This window comes from Hyla sarda, chromosome 3 (assembly GCF_029499605.1).
Source record: "Hyla sarda isolate aHylSar1 chromosome 3, aHylSar1.hap1, whole genome shotgun sequence".
Taxonomy (NCBI): domain Eukaryota; kingdom Metazoa; phylum Chordata; class Amphibia; order Anura; family Hylidae; genus Hyla; species Hyla sarda.
In genome coordinates this window covers 251,344,575-251,358,054 of record NC_079191.1, presented here as the reverse complement: position 1 = coordinate 251,358,054, position 13,480 = coordinate 251,344,575, and positions in this window count along the sequence as shown.

Here is a 13,480-nt window from a genome sequence, read left to right as displayed (position 1 = left end):
CTCGGGGCCCTGGGCCAGCTCGGGGCACCAAGCAATTGCTTGGTTTGCCTGTCCTGTTGCGACCTCCCTTGCCGAACCCCCGGAACTGACTCACCGAACCCCTGGGGTTAAGAACCCAGGTTAAGATCCACTGGTCAAGTTATTCAAATGTTACACTCTGAATTTACACACATTAAAGTTTAATGGCTATTTATGCCATTTAGAACATATTCGTTTCATTAGTCAAAGGGGACAATTAGGTGTGACTTGTATCCAACAAAGTTGCCATGGACCTGTTATAAAACAAACCCATAAAAGAACAAAGGCTAAATTAGATAAATTTGCCTAATAACAGTGAAAAAAATAAAAAAATAAATTTTCTTAATTGTATTGTTTGTACTTTCATGTCACGCACTAGTTACACTTCAGGTACAACCTTGTGGTAATGACATGCAAATGTGCATGCAGAACACTACTTTGTATTTTTGTACATAAGCACCGAGAAACCTCTGGAGGTCTCAGCCACAGCATCATGTAGCAAAGTTTGGGAAGGAGCCACTGCTAGAATTCCTAATGATAAGTCAACACTGTTAAACGCATTTTTAAAATTAGACTTTGTATGAGAAGTACGATGTGACAAGATTATTGTGAAGAGCCTAACTAAACAATGTTATGGGGGATTTAAAAACAGCAAATAAATGACAGTGGAACAAACTCCATTCATTTACATATGTCAAGCAGCACATTAACTGTGTCTGCACCTACTGAATACAATAATTAGCCAGAAATTATTATACTGTATGTTTAAAATGGGACTATTTCACAGCTCTGGGTTTGACAAGAAAATCGAGAAAATAAAATGGATAGCATTTAATAACAAAAATCCATTCAGCCTTTATAGTTAATCTGATTAAGGACTTACACACAAATAAAAGTAAAAGTAATTAAACAATATTGCATTATCTATCAAACGCTATCATTCTTATTGGTATTCCTGGCACTAGTTCCTTATGATATGAATGGCTTTACTTTTCTGCTTCAGTAATATCTTTATGAAGACTTAATTATGTTCGCCAAAAGCTTAAAAGAAACATACTAAGATGTACATACATACATTTCCAAGTCTGGTCAAAAAAAAAAAGGATCACAATGGGCCTGTTCGGCCAGCAGTTCCCAACCTTTTTCCGGCTCAGCGCACCCCTTGCAAAAAATAAAAATTCACACACACACACACATACACACACATAGTGCCCCCAGCAGCCTCACATATGCACACAGTGCATCCAGCAGCCTCACACACACACACAGTGCCTCCAGCAGCCTCACACACACACACACAGTGCCTCCAGCAGCCTCACACGCACACACACACAGTGCCTCCAGCAGCCTCACACACACACACACACACACACAGTGCCTCCAGCAGCCTCACACACACACACACACACACACAGTGCCTCCAGCAGCCTCACACACACACACAGCGCCTCCAGCAGACTCACACACACACACACACAGTGCCTCCAGCAGCCTCACACACACACACATAGCGCCTCCAGCAAACTCACACACACACACACACACAGCGCCTCCAGCAAACTCACACACACACACACACACACACACAGTGCCTCCAGCAGCCTGACACACACACACAGTGCCTCCAGCAGCCTCACTCACACACACACACACACACAGTGCCTCCAGAAGCCCCCCCCCCACACACACACACACACACACACACACAGTGCCTCCAGCAGCCTCACACACACACACTGCCTCCAGCAGCATCCCACACACACACACACACACACACACACACAGTGCCTCCAGCAGCCTCTCACACACACACACACACACACACACAGTGCCTCCAGCAGCCTCACACACACACACACACAGTGCCTCCAGCAGCCTCACACACACACACACACACAGTGCCTCCAGCAGCCTCACACACACACACACACACACACACAGTGCCTCCAGCAGCCTCACACACACACACACACACACAGTGCCTCCAGCAGCCTCACACACACACACAGTGCCTCCAGCAGCCTCACACACACACACACACACAGTGCCTCCAGTAGCCTCACTCACACACACAGTGCCTCTGGCAGCCTCACAGATGCACACAGTGCCTCCAGCAGTCTCACTCACTCACACACACACACACAGTGCCTCTGGCAGCCTCACAGATGCACACAGTGCCTCCAGCAGACTGTACGGACACACCTTTTAAACAGATCTTAAATCTAAATTCTCCCACTCTGAAATAAAACACTGACACTCATGAACCTTTTAAGTGGGCTGGGTGGTGGTCACAGCTCATTTATTTAAATATATGTAACTCTGTTAAATAAATATAACACTGCATAGCAGTAACCATGAAATACACAACTCTTATTGCCGAAGTACTGCTTCAGCCGAAGCAGTATGCCCCACTGTCTCCACAGCGTGCATGTGCTGCCTTCGGCACCTCAAAACTCCCCAAAATAATCTTCCTTTACGCCAGCTGTGACTTACAAAATCAAACAAAGTGTATTTAAATTAATTATCCCAAAAAATTTTTTATTTTTTTTATTATAATTTTTTTTTTTTTTTTATAATATATATAAGATTTTTTTTTTTTTTTTTTATATAAGGGGGTAACAAAAAACCGAACGTCCCACAACAGGACGCCCAGTTGAATAAACAAAACAAACAGGAAAGCAAAAAACCAGGGAGGGAGGGTGGGACCTTGGATGCTGGAACACAAGAGGGAGAGCTGCTTGCAGGACACCCAGTAAATACCCCTGGGCGTACACCCCTTGGAAACCCCTCCCCAAGGTGCTGGAGTGGGAGGGTTGCTGTTTACTTCCTGCTTCTTAACCCTTTCGTCCCCACAGTCAGGGCTACCTATGCCTATTCGGCTAGGTAACCTACAGACTGTACGGACACACCTTTTAAACAGATCTTAAATCTAAATTCTCCCACTCTGAAATAAAACACTGACACTCATGAACCTTTTAAGTGGGCTGGGTGGTGGTCACAGCTCATTTATTTAAATATATGTAACTCTGTTAAATAAATATAACACTGCATAGCAGTAACCATGAAATATACAACTCTTATTGCCGAAGTACTGCTTCAGCCGAAGCAGTATGCCCCACTGTCTCCACAGCGTGCATGTGCTGCCTTCGGCACCTCAAAACTCCCCAAAATAATCTTCCTTTACGCCACAGAAGGAGCCCGTGTACTCCTACACGGAGCTCCGACCCCCACTCAATACAAAAAGGGCCTGTTCAACGCCATCTTGAAGACCAGAAAGGAAGATGTCCAGCCCAATATTGTTGAGGTGGACACCATCGCTGATCATAAACCTCCTATTATCCCCTTCAAGCTCCCTGTGCCTAACCACCACACCGCCCTTAGACCGAACAAACCTCGCCATCCTGGAATTAACTAAACGGCGGGACCGCTCAATCGCCTCTGCATCCCTGGCACCCTGCCATTTGACCCGCGGAACAATCTCCGACCACACCAGAACCATTTCGGAGAAAAAAACCCCGAGCCGTTCCACATCTGCTTTCATAATGGTTATCAACTCGGGGACCCTAGTGAAACATAGGTCGTTGCCACCCGCGTGGACAACCAAAACAACTCCCGATCTCAGCCTACCGGACAGGTCCACCGTCTCCGAGAGCACTTGAGGCCATCTCATACCTGGAATCCCCCTCCATTGGGCATCGACTTGATGGAAACCCAACGATCTCCCTCCAGGACGGCAGGCCGCTCGCTGTGCCGCCCGATGAACATAGGAGTGGCCCAAGAACACAACCGTAGCAACCGGAGGATCTAAAAGGAAAAACAGGTTAAAGCAACAATTCAGGGCGCACAAAACCAGCATAGCAATCCGAGCGCCAACGCCCAATACGCTGAATATCAGACACGGACAATCCTGCCCTGGACGCCTCCGTAGCCGCCCCAATCCGAAAGGAATGCGTTCCGAATTCGGAAGGGGGAGCCCCCGCGTATTGCAGACACCGCTTGAACAGCGACTGAAATTGAAAACGGGATAAAGCCGAACCATCAGCATGAGAGAAAAATTGTCTGCCAGAAACACGAATCAACAAATAGGCGGAGACAGCCCGCACCGGGCAGGCCGGGCCATCAACCGACTGAAGGCGAATCCAAGCTCCCGTTCCCGCCTGATCGGTTTTTGACCGTCGAATACGTAGCTGCAAAACACCGTTGGAGCAAACCACATCCTCAAAACGCAAACCACCAGAACCCTGCTTAGAGGAAGGAACCAGCTCCCCAACCCGTAGAGCACCAAAAAACGCAACACAAAAAGCAGCGGAGTATAAGGCAGATTCAAAAGGGGAACAACAGCAACTGACCGAGGCCTGTACTAGCGAGACAAGCAAAGGATAAGAAACCGGGCGCCGCTGTTCCTTGCGGACATGAGTACACTGCCATCCCTTCAGTGATTGCTGAATCAAAAAACGTTTTGTAACATCTTCCCATCCCAGCAAGTGAAAATAAAAACTAACCCCCGCCAGCCTGCGCCGCGCCACTAAAGCAGAAAATTGTAAAGCGCGCAATGACAATAAGTAGTCCACAGTTACCTCCAATCTCGAATCAGAACACCCAGACACATTTCGCCCATACACCAAAAGACACCACTCCTTCCACGCCTTACCATGTCCTGACCACGTAGAGGCCGCCATCGACGATTCCAGCAGTGGCATCAATCTCCTGTCACTAGGCCCCAGACCAAAGGCGGGCACGGTCGACCCTCCAGCTCTGCCGTCGGGCACAACCTCCTGAAGTCCTGGAACTGAAATCGAGACAAAGAATCAGCAATAACATTATCAACACCCGGGACATGCCAAGCCCGGAACCAAATATTAAATTCCAAACAACGAAGAACCAAGTGACGTAAAAGCGACAAGACAGGAAGAGAAGAGGAAGACAAGCCATTAATGCAATGCACCACACTCGCGTTGTCCGTCCAAAAACAAACCCTTTGATTACTAAAACGACCACCCCACAGCTCAACAGCCACAATGATAGGAAAAAGTTCCAATAACGCCAAGTTCCGGCACCAACCCCTCTCTTCCCAATCCGGCGGCCACGCCTCCGCGCACCACTCACCAGCAAAAAAGGCTCCAAAACCAACCGACCCTGCAGCATCCGTGAAAAGCTGCAGACCTCCTCCGCCTGCCAACAGGTATGGCCATTGTAACACCGCAGGAACTCCCGCCACACCAACAAATCAGACCTCAGGCACCGAGAGATACGGATCCGGTGACCAGGGAGGGCAACTCCCCTGGTCGCCAAAGATAAACGTCTAGAAAAAACTCTGCCCATCGGCATTACCCGACAGGCAAAAACCAAGTGCCCCAAGAGCACCTGCATCTGCCGAAGAGTAACTTTCTTCGCCTCACAAAAACATTCAACCCATTGTAACATAATCTCCAACTTAGCAGAAGGCAAACGAAAAACCATAGCCACCGAATCAATCTCAATACCCAAAAAGGACATTACCGTGGCCGGACCTTCCGTCTTGTCCGCAGACAGCGGAACACCAAAACGCTGCATCAAAAAACGAAAAGTACTTAACAGGAAACCACATCTGGGGGAACCCGCAGGGGCAACAAACAAAAAGTCCTCCAAATAGTGAATCACCGATGAACAGCCCGTCTCAAAACGTACTACCCACTCCAAAAACGTACTAAACATTTCGAAATAGTGACATGAGATAGAACAACCCATGGGCAAACAAACATCATAATAGAAATCACCATCCATACGACAACCCAACAAATGAAAACATTCCGGATGTACAGAGAGCAAGCGAAAAGCCGATTCAATATCGGACTTCGCCATTAAGGCCGCAGGCCCCGCTCCCCGCACTAGTGCCACTGCCCTGTCAAAAGACACGTAGGAAACCGAGGAATCCTCCTTCGGAATCTCGTCATTTACAGATGTACCCTTCGGGTAGGACAAATGATGGATAAGTCGGAATTTTCCAGCCTCCTTCTTAGGCACCACACCCAACGGGGAAACTCTAAACATAGCCAGCGGAGGGTGGCGGTACGGGCCCATAAAGCGCCCCAGGGCCACCTCCTTTCCAATTTTTTCCCTCAACACATCCGGGCGTTCCCTGGCTGATTTTAGATTGTCAGGGTACTCCCCAACATCAGAACCCAAAACAAAGGGGATAAAAAACCCCTTAGAAAAACCATCCCTCAAAACTCGGGCGCACTCCCTATTGGGGTACTGCTCACCGGCTGTACACGTTCACCGGCGTCCTTCCCCTCACCAGCAGCTGCGGGACGCCCCGGGAGCTTCGGGGCCCGTGGACAACGCGTTGCAGCGTGGCCACCTCCGCAAGCGGAGCATTCGTGCTTGTATTTGCACAGGTTAAGGAACTTGCAGTGTCCTTCATTAAATAGCCAGCATGCGCCGGGACGCCGCACGGCCACTGACCCTGGTGTCCCCGCTGGGCCAGCGGCCCCAGACTGAAAGGGGGTTCCCTTCTGGGCCATCATCAAGCGCAACCAAACATCAGTTGCCTTAACTCCCCAACCAACCTCAGGCGCCAAAGCCAGGCGACGACGAAATTCTTCGTCATAACGCCACCAGGCCGAACCCCCATGAGACTTGTAGGCATTATATACCGAGTCCATATAAATAAAAAGCTCCGAACAACGTTCAGGATGCTTTTCACCCATTATACAACCCAAAACAGCAAAAGCCTGAACCCAATTACCCATAGTCTTAGCTACTTTTGGCCTAGCTGGAAAAGACTTTTCAGGCTGAGGCCTACGCTCCTTATCTATGGTGTGCTGATCCACCGACACCAACGACCAGACATCAACATACTGGTTCCCCCAAATCTTCTCTTTCACAGCCAACTCAACATGTGATCCTAGGGGACTGACACCACAAAAGAATGACTCCTTATGTACCCCAGCCCGTACCGGGGAAACCTTCCTAACCACGGGAGCCGGACTAGCCTGTGAACCCTCCAACCTGGCCAAAACAGCTTTAAGAGTAGGCAAAAGATCAGAACCCGCATCACCCCAAACCCCAGCAAAGTTGAACTCACCCGTCTGCGCAGGAACAACAGTCGGAGAAGATGAAGGTCCACACTGAGGAACCGGAGCAGGGTCCACACGCTCCACGGGTGCAGGTGTATCTACAGCCCCAGGTCGGTCAGCTCCATGCGAAGACCTCCGAGCAGGCTTGGACTTGTGTCGCCTGCCCGAACGCCTACGAGACCTCCTGTCCGGGCTAACGGAACTCCAAGAACTCTCCCCCGAGGAGGAGGGCGAACGCCAGCGGGATGAACTGGACCTGCGGGACCTGTCCCTGTTCCTGGACTCCCGGCGACAATGTCTCCTACACCCATGATGCGACACAGCAGTTCTGCTACTGTGCGATCGGCCAGAACCCCGGGAGGACAATCGGGACCGACGCCCACGGGATCGACTCACAGACCCACAACCATCACGGTCACGCGGTGGCTGGCTGACTATAGGCGCCGGCAATTGTGCAGCAGCAACCACAGGGGGAGGGGGGGAGGAGAGGGGGGTTATGCAAGGAGCTGGGGGCACTATGTGGCTGCAGTGCTGGGGTTAAAAATGTAGCCTGAGAGATAGGAGGAAGCAAACCCTGCCCCACCCCCACCACCTCTACAGCATCTTCAAATAAAGGCTCACTACCCACATCCATGGAATCTATTGCAGCAGGCAGCAAAGGGGCATTTGCAGGGAGACTAGTAGAGCTGCTGCCTGCTATTGGAATCACACTGGGACCCTGGAAAACAGGGGGGGTACCAGGCACCTCATCAGCTGATGAGGATGCCTGCGAGTTATGAGAGGCCTGTGCGCCCATTACCTGATCTAACACTGAGGAGCTACGTTCAGCCCTAGCTGCAGCCGAGACAGCACGCCGGGAAGTGCCGGGAGCCGAAACCGGAAGGGGCGGAGCTACCGCCCGACACCTCGCCGGACCAATGCTGGCAGCGAAGGCCCGGGATCCCGGTGCCGTGCGCGCGGTCTCCCCAGCACGCCGGGCGCCGCCAGGAAGGTGAGGGGGACTGGGGCTAAGCCTGGAGGGGGGACGCCTCTGTCTAGAAGTACGTCGGCCCCGCGGGGCCGCCGCCGGAGCCGACAGTAAATTAACAGGGGCTGCAATAGGGGAGCTAACAGGAGCCGGGGCACGCATCGCAGCAGCGTCCCCGAGCTCCGCTAAAATGCAGGGGATAAGTGAAGCATCAGCCAGCACCCGCTCCCGGAACCCACACCAAAACTGCTCATCAGCCATCACAGGGGATGCTCTCACCTTGGATGCTGGAACACAAGAGGGAGAGCTGCTTGCAGGACACCCAGTAAATACCCCTGGGCGTACACCCCTTGGAAACCCCTCCCCAAGGTGCTGGAGTGGGAGGGTTGCTGTTTACTTCCTGCTTCTTAACCCTTTCGTCCCCACAGTCAGGGCTACCTATGCCTATTCGGCTAGGTAACCTACAGCCTCACACACACACACACACACACACACAGTGCTTCCAGCAGCCTCACACATGCAAACAGTGCCCCCAGCAGCTTCACACATGCACACAGTGCCGCCAGCAGCTTCACACATGCACACAGTGCCTCCAGCAGCCTCACACACACACAGTGCCCCCAGCAGCCTCACACACATGCATACACAATGCCCTCAGCAGCCTCACTCACACACACAATGCCCCCAGCAGTCTCTCTCCCACACACACAGTGCCTCCAGCAGTCTCTCTCTCACACACACACACACACACACACACAAGTTGCCCAGTTGCCCATAGCAACCAATCAGATCACTTCTTTCATTTTGCAGAGGCCTTGTTAAAAATGAAAGAAGCGATCTGATTGGTTGCTATGGGCAACTTTTCCTCAGGACAGGTCTTGATAAATCTCCCCCAGTGTCTCCAGCAGCCTCACCCACGCACACAGTGCCTCCAGCAGCCCCACACACATGCACATAATACCCCCAGCAGCCTCACACATGCACACAATGCCCCCAGCAGCCTCACACATGCACACAGTGCCCCAGTAGTGTTGAGCAAGAATATTTGGAATGTGAATTTTTATCACTAGTATCGTCACTTTGCAATTTTGCTAATATTTAGAATATAGTGCTATATATTGGTAATGACAATTATTCTTTTTTTTTTTCTTTTTTTTTTCCAAATGCAAATTTTTATGTGAATAGGGGTCTATCACATGGGTTTATCACATGCAAATGTTTATGCTAATTTTCCATGCGATTTCGCAAATTCGAATATGGCCCCTGCTGCTCATCACTAGCCCCCAGCAGCCTCACACACACATGCACACACACACACAATGCCCCCCTGCAGCCTCAGACATGCACACAGTGCCTCCAGCAGCCTCACACACACACACACACACAGTTCCTCCAGCAGCCTCACACATGCACACAGGGCCTCCAGCAGTCCTATACACATGTACACAATGCCCCCAGAAGCCTCACACATGCACACAATACCCCCAGCTGCCTCACACAATGCCCCCAGCAGCCTAACACACAATGCATCCCGCAGCCACACACACACACACACACACAAGCCTCCAGCAGCCTCACACACAATACCTCCAGCCTCCCCCAAATGCCGCCAGCCTTTCCTACACACAAATACCTCCAACCCCTAAAATGCCTCCAGCCTTTCACCCACCCCATTGCCTACAGCCTCTCACCTACCCCTATTGACTCCAAACACCCATCCACTCACCACTTTTGCCTCCAGACTCTTAGCCACCCAACACTATTGCCTTTATACTCCCCTATTGCCTCCAGACTCCCAGCCACCCACCCACTCACACCTTTTGCCTTCAGCCTCCCACTCAGTTGCCTCCAGCCACCCACAAAAGTAGCTTCCAGACCCATGCCTCCCAGCGCCATTGCCTTCATCCCCCCCCATTTGCTTCCATTCACCCCCCACCCCTGCTTCCATTCACCACCCCATCCACCCTGCCACTGCTTTCATTCACGCACCCTTGCCACTGCTTCCATTCACCCCGCAGCCACCCATCCACCCCTGCTACTGATTCCATTCACAGGCAGCCACCCAACCACCCACCCCTGCTTCCATTCAAACCTCCCTTGCACCTGCTTCCATTCAAACCCCCCACTAACATTCAACCCCCCCGACCCACTTCTGCCCCTGCTTACATTCAACCCCCCTGCTTCAGCCTCTGCTTACATTCAAACCCCTCCCCCCTTTCCTTGCAGCCCATTTTAATTAAAAATCCTGCTTCCATGTATCCCCCTTACCCCTGTTTCCATCCCCCCCTGCTTCCATTCACCCCCCCTGCTCCTGCCCCTGCTTCCATTCACCCCACCGCTACTGCCCCTGCTTCCGTTTACCCCACTGCTCCTGCTTTTATTCAACCCACCGCTCCTGCTTCCATTCACTCCCCTGCTCCTGCTCTTGCTTCCATTCACCCCACTGTCCTGCCCCTGCTTCCATTCACGGCAGAAATTCTTCATCAGAAATTTCAACTGTGCATCAGTTACATGTAAACGTATCTTATTATGATTTCTCTATAAAATAACTTAAAGGGGTACTCCAGTGGAAAACTTTTTTTTAATCAACTGGTGCAAGAAAGTTAAACGGATTTGTAAATTACTTCTATTAAAAAATCTTAATCCTTCCAGTACTTATTAGCTGCTGAATACTACAGAGGAAATTCTTTTATTTTTGGAACGTAGAGCTCTCTGTTGACATCATGACCACAGTGCTCTCTGCTGACACCTCTGTCCATTATAGGAACTGTCCAGAGTAGGAGAAAATCCCCATAGAAAACATATGCTGCTCTGGTCAGTTCCTAAAATGGACAGAGAGGTCAGCAGAGAGCACTGTAGTCATGATGTCAGCAGAGAGCACTGTGTCCTAAAAATAAAATAATGTCCTCTGTAGTATTCAGCAGCTAATAAATACTGGAAGGATTAAGATTTTTTAATAGAAGTAAGTTACAAATCTGTTTAACTTTCTGGCACCAGTTGATTTAAAAGAAAAGTTTTCCACCGGAGTACCCCTTTAAGGGTTCTTACCCTAGGCATCTATGACATACCTACAGGATATGTCAATTATACCTGATGACTTGGGCTCTTATCCCAATATCTAAAAAATACATATTATATATATATATATATATATATATATATATATATATATATATCATTAATAAGTATTACAAATCTTTTATCACTACATTTTGCACCTCTTTCAATTATTTTATGACTAGATCCCTTCAAAAAAGTTATGGGCTGCCAAACCCATTAAAGTGTCTAATCTTCTGCGAAACTTCCAACTCATTTCTCTTTTAAATAAGGACAATAATAATAATAATTATAAACAATTCTTTATTTCTTTAGCGCACACAGATTACAGAGTTCAGTACACTCAAACTAAACTCTGTCCCCATTGGGGCTGACAATCTAAATTCTTCCTACTGTATCAGTATAATTTGGAGTGTGGGAGCAAAGAAGTGAGATATATCACCCTGCTTGGTTCCAAACACCAGACAGGATTTGTTTAAAGCAGACAAATCACTGATGGTACTGGGCAATTTATTAATCGCACCTATGCCACTGGGCACTACTGTGTTCTTTTTCGTTGATCTCCCTGGATGCAGAGTAGGCATTTGATAGAGTACATTGAGAGTACTTGGCTATTATTTTGAGGGGGACACAACATTAACCCCTTAAAGGGTTACTCTGCCCCTAGCATCTTATTCCCTATCCAAAGGATAGGGGATAAGATGTTAGATTGTGGGGGTCCCGCCGCTGGGGACCCCCGGGATCTCCGCTGCAGCAACTCGTTATCATTACTGTACAGAGCAAACCCGCTCTGTGTGTAATGACCGGCGATACAGGGGCCGTAGTATCGTGATGTCACGGCTCCGCCCCCTTAATGCAAGTGATGGCCGCCACACCACCTCCCATAGACTTGTATTGAGGGGGGCCGTGATGTCAAGAGGGGGTGGAGCCATGACATCACAATGCTCTGGCACCTGTATCGCCGGTAATTACGCACAGAGCAAGTTTGCTCTGTGTAGTAATGAAAGCGGGGTGCTGCAGAGGAGATCACAGGGGTCCCCAGCGGCGGGACCCCCGCGATCTGACATCTTATCCCCTATTATTTGGATAGGGGATAAGATGCTAGGGGCGGAGTAACCCTTTAAGGAAAGAAGCCCATTTTGGCCTTAAGGACCAGGCCAATTTTATTTTTGCATTTTCGTTTTTTACATATAATGTGTGGGCTGTACTCACTTATGTGAAATACTGTACATATTTTGTGAGGGCTGTACTCCCTTATGTGAAATACTGTACATATAATGTGAGGGCTGTACTCCCTTATGTCAAATACTGTACATATAATGTGAGGGCTGTACTCCCTTATGTGAAATAATGTACATATAATGTGAGGGCTGTACTCACTTATGTGAAATACTGTACATATAATGTGAGGGCTGTACTCACTTATGTGAAATACTGTACAGATAATGTGACGGCTGTACTCACATATGTGAAATACTGTACATATAATGTGAGGGCTGTACTCCCTTATGTGAAATACTGTACATATAATGTGAGGGCTGTACTCCCTTATGTGAAATACTGTACATATAATGTGAGGGCTGTACTCCCTTATGTGAAATACTGTACATATAATGTGAGGGCTGTACTCACTTATGTGAAATACTGTACATATAATGTGAGGGCTGTACTCCCTTATGTATACTACTGTACATATAATGTGAGGGCTGTACTCCCTTATGTGAAATACTGTACATATAATGTGAGGGCTGTACTCCCTTATGTCAAATACTGTACATATAATGTGTGGGCTGTACTAACTTATGTTTGATATTGTACATCTTTAAACCAAATGTTGTTATGGAAAGCAGATAATCTCAGGATATGTTGAGTTTGAAGATAAGCTAAGAAAGACACTAGAGATGAGAGAACTTACAGTAAATTCGATTTGTCACGAACTTCTCGGCTCGGCTGTTGATGTCTTATCCTGCATAAATTAGTTCAGCTTTCAGGTGCTCCGGTGGGCTGGAAAAGGTGGATACAGTCCTAGGAAAGAGTCTCCTAGGACTGTATCCACCTTTTCCAGCCCACGGGAGCACCTGAAAGCTGAACTCATTTATGCAGGATAAGTCATCAACTGCCGAGCCGAGAAGTTCGTGACGAATCGAATTTACTGTAAGTTCGCTCATCTCTAAAAGACACATCTGCATACTAATATTTGTTCAGTATGATATCATTTGTTCCTTAAACATAAGCATTACAACTATGCTATATATATATATATATATATATATATATATATATATATATATATATATGAAAAAGCATAATTGGAGGTACTCAATCTGCTTAGTATGTATTGTCCGAGATCTCTATCCTGGTGGAATCCTCAGACCACCTT